A 4479-nucleotide genomic window follows, 5' to 3' on the forward strand; every position below is an offset into this window, starting at 1 on the left:
TCATGCATAGTACTATGAGGGCCCAATTAGATGTCATGTCTACTAGACACCCAATTAAATGGCTTCATGCATTTGTGTGTTCGCACATCAAGCATCTTGAAAATTACACGTGATACGAAGCTTTCCATGCTCCCATGATACGAGCTTTCGAGAGCCCTTGGATCTGAGAACGAACGGTTGCATGGAGTGATTCTAGACCTATGGGTGAATATCCTATCCTCGAGGGTTATTCTGCAAAGTTTCAGCAACTTAGCATGCGGCGTTCGATCTCAGATCCAAGGGCCGTCAGCAGCCCGTATCATGGTCGCGCCTACCACGACCGTCGCCTCACTCGCGCCCCTGGAGATTTCAGACGGCTATAAATGAGCATTTTATTGCGTACTTCACATGCATGAAACTACTTCCTCCGTCCAGGTGCGTTATGCTATCTGATGTTGGCATGTCATACATAGTCATCACTTAGTCACTCATACAACAAGGTTAGCTATAAGGTTAACTATAAGAGTATTTTTTTTACTTCTCTCTATCTGTTTTATAGTATTTATTGCATTTGCCAAGGAGTGACCTCTTCTAATGAAATGGTGCTTAGATGAGGTGCTAAGAGCATTAGATAGCTTACCAACTCAAGTCCCCAATGCATAGGTGCTTAGTTTTTTGTTGCTAAGCTTGCTTCATTTAATTAGCTATAGACTCAAAATTGTCTTTTCACCTAGGTACACACACTTAGCACCATTTCTTCCTGGGGTCACCAAACTAGTCTCTCTCTTCTTAATTAACTTGCCACATCAGACTCTATGCCTATGTGGCAAGCTTACCACCTGTACGAGCAAGTACAATAGTGGGCTATAAGCCCGCTTACATGGCATTTTTGCATATGTGGAGGAGAGAGGCAAGGAAAAAGTGGAGGAGTAGGCTCTCATGCAAGAGCTAGCCTCTACACGTGCTCCTAGACAAAAACATTTAATGCAAGGAGAGAGATAGACAGAAAGTGAGAAAAAGTTGTAACCTTATATCCAACCATATAGCCAACCCTATTGTATGACTAATAAATAATACTAACTTTTGATGACATGGCATGTTTATATAGCCAACATCTGGTTATACTATTAACCATTCTCTACAAGTTGGCGCATTGGGAGAGGCACCTGTATACCATGGAGGTGGTCAGGAATCAGGAGATTCACGCCGGTCGTAGCACCACACTTAAAATGAGAATGGCAAGTCAAATGACATAGCCCCACCTGTCCAACAGTAACTCGCTGTCAAGTCACACAACACCATGTTCGCAGCAGCCTACTCCCTCATCTTCTTGCCTATCTGTCAAACCAACTAGGCGGAACTGCCCCGCCTACCCCGCAGGAAAAGCCCCGCCCTTGACTTTTAAATATAATTTTGTATCCATCGATTGCGCCATGGAGAAAAGCCTTAAGAAAATGGTGGTACACATGTATACATCACGCCCGTTGTGTTCGTGTCGCACCCCAGACGGTCGATCGGTCTGGCACGCCACTCTCCGAATGGAACGCGCATCATATTGCGTTTGCACACACATGTGGGACCGCAATTGAGACCGACCATAGGCACACTCCACAGCCCCGCAAGTCAGGTGAGTTAATAGAAGAGAGAGACGAGTGATAGTACTGTAGCAGTGTTGTATAGACGTCGGTGCCTGGACGATCCATGCATGACATGGAAGATCAGTTTGTCCATGCATGTGACCAGACTCCAGCAGACGGTTGGATTGTCTATCATCTACATATCGTGTAGGTTGTGTTGTACAGGGCTATAGTTCTGATGAAAAATCTAAAACAAGGTTTCTTGTCATCTTGCAATATTAGGTGTCATGTGCTTCGGATCACTGCGAGTGTTAAACAGTGACAACTGAGTTCCTCCAAGGCGCTAGTCATAGGGGGCACATACATGAAGACTACTCGGCTGCCATCTAGGTCAAGCTAGCTATGTTAATTTGGACATCTATCAATGGACCCCTTTTCTCAGAGTTTATCTTTAATTTGAGCTTTGATCCTTGTCGTGGATTTGTCACGGCAGGTGTCCTAGCGAAAGGACTTAGTCGTGGAGCCATCGCTACGAGTTTACTTGAAGGGGTTAAAGCGGACACAAAGACACGAGGGTTTTATACTAGTTCGGCCCCTTCGATGAAGGTAACAGCCTACGTCTAGTTGTGGTGGAATTGATATGATCTCGATGGCTAGGGAGCAAACAAGCTTCGCCTAGGCTCGAGTTGTCGTTGTCTCCCCTGAACCGCCACCGGGTCGCCCCCTTATATACATGGGCGGCGCCCGTCGGTCCATAGAGTCCTAACCGGTTCATACTCGTACTCCGGTTGCTATCTTTCTATTCCTTACTTACAACACAAGCCATACATGCGGCCGGTTTACGGCTATATGTTCTAACCGTCTACAGGCCTTGGGCCCTCATCTGTTTACACCACTAATGAAGTTAACCCGGCCCAAGTAAGCCGGTTTATACCTAGTGGTAATATCCCCAACATTAGGCCCCAAATTGATTTGAACTGGTTCATGTCAATCCTTCACACCATCTTGCGTCTTGGATATCTTCTGTTAATTGGCAAATCTCCATGTCGTCATTATTTTTAGTTGCTGTAAACCGGCATGACGTCATTAGTTTTGGTTACTGTAAACCGGCATGACGTCATCATGAAATTCATAACGCCCTCTTAATGACAGCTCCTGGATTCGCGCGTTTGACCTAGCTCGGCTGCCTTATAAATAAAACCGAAGGGTCATTTCCTTTCTCTTCCCCTTCGTCCCATCTTCTTCTTCTTCCTCACGTCGCCGGCTTTGCAGCTCCGCCACCATCGTCGACCTCTGCCTCATCTCGGGCCGCTGCATCAACCTGAACGCACCAGAGTGTTGCGGCGTCTTTCCGCATCTTCTCCGTTCCCGGCAAGTCCTCTCTCCTTCTTAACCTAGATCTGTTCTTAGGGTTCCATGTTCTTGCTATGTTCATTGCGCATTCATGGCTGTTCTCTGTCCTTGAATGCATCTGTGAACTCTTGCTGTGCTTAATAACGATCCCTTTAGTATCCGCTTGTTATTTCTCATCCAAGCTCATAAATCTCCTGCACATATCTGCTCGATGGTTCACTTCTGTTTCCTCCTTAGTCTTCGAAATATTTCCTGTTTTTATGAGCTTGTTGTAGATTCGCGGCTGTAACATAATTTTGTGAAACTTGTTTCTGCATAACCAGTTATCCATAGTTTCAATTGCTTCTGATGCTTAGGCCAGGCGGTTTAACTTCACCATAGAGAAAAAAATTTCTAGACCGGTATATATGTCATTAGTCCCCTGGTTGAACCGCCAGAATCCATCTGATGCTGCGTTGTAGAAGACCGGTTTATGGGTACTGCCTCCGGTTTACCATAATTAGATCAACACCGTTTCATCCGGCATGTTCTTGAACCGGATCACTTATTTCTTGTAGATCTCGTCATGGCCAAACAAGTGTACGAGTGCAACTGGGTTCCCTCCCGTGTCACAGAATCACAGCTGAACGATCTAGTCCTGATTGGCGCTTTGGATAGCAAAAACACGATTCATTGGAGGGTTCCTGGAGATGAATGTCCTCCTACGCCCCAGGAAGGAGAGGTCGTGGTCTTCACAGATCATATGGCCCGGGGCTTCAAACCGCCCGACTCCAAATTTTATCGGGATGTGTTAGCCAACTTTCAACTCCGTCCACAGGATATCGGCCCCAACTCCGTCACCAATCTTTGTCATTTTCAAGTACTTTCTGAGGCATATCTTCAAGAGGAGCCTTCAGTCAAGTTATTTAGGGATCTCTTTCATCTGAACCGTCGTACTGAATTCACTGACGGCCCTAATACCGAACTGGGCGGTATGGCCATTCAGAAGAGGAAAGAAATCACCTACCCTCACGTCAAACTCCATACGCACCCCAAAGAATGGAACGTAACTTGGTTTTATTGCAAGGATACATCTCCTGCCAATGAAAATCCCTTGCCCGGCTTCCGTCCGGAACGGCTCAGCAACACTCACCCTTTTCCACAAAGGCTAAGCGCCAAGGAGAGAATTAAATATGCTCCTCAATTGTCCAAGCTCCGGGCCTTCATGGCCAATGGCTTAACAGGAATAGACCTTGCACGCTGCTGGATATCATGGAGCATTTTGCCTCTAAGCCGGCGCCCAAATTTGATGTGTGAGTATACTGATAGTGTCGATGACCCACTCCGACACACTAAAATCCAACTTCCTGAGGACGAAGTCACAGAATCTGTGAAAAAGATGCTGAATGAACCGGAGCACCTCTGTGCTCAAACCGGTCTGCTTCCTTACTGCACCACCAACAAGCCGCCAGCGGTAATATTTTAATTGCTTTATTGTTGAACCGGTTTACTATTTTATACATTCAACATTTAATTACTGCTGATCCAGGGTGATAATCCATTTTGGAGTAAGAAACTTCCTCAAGACAAA

This window comes from Triticum dicoccoides, chromosome 2A (assembly GCF_002162155.2).
Source record: "Triticum dicoccoides isolate Atlit2015 ecotype Zavitan chromosome 2A, WEW_v2.0, whole genome shotgun sequence".
NCBI lineage: Eukaryota > Viridiplantae > Streptophyta > Magnoliopsida > Poales > Poaceae > Triticum > Triticum dicoccoides.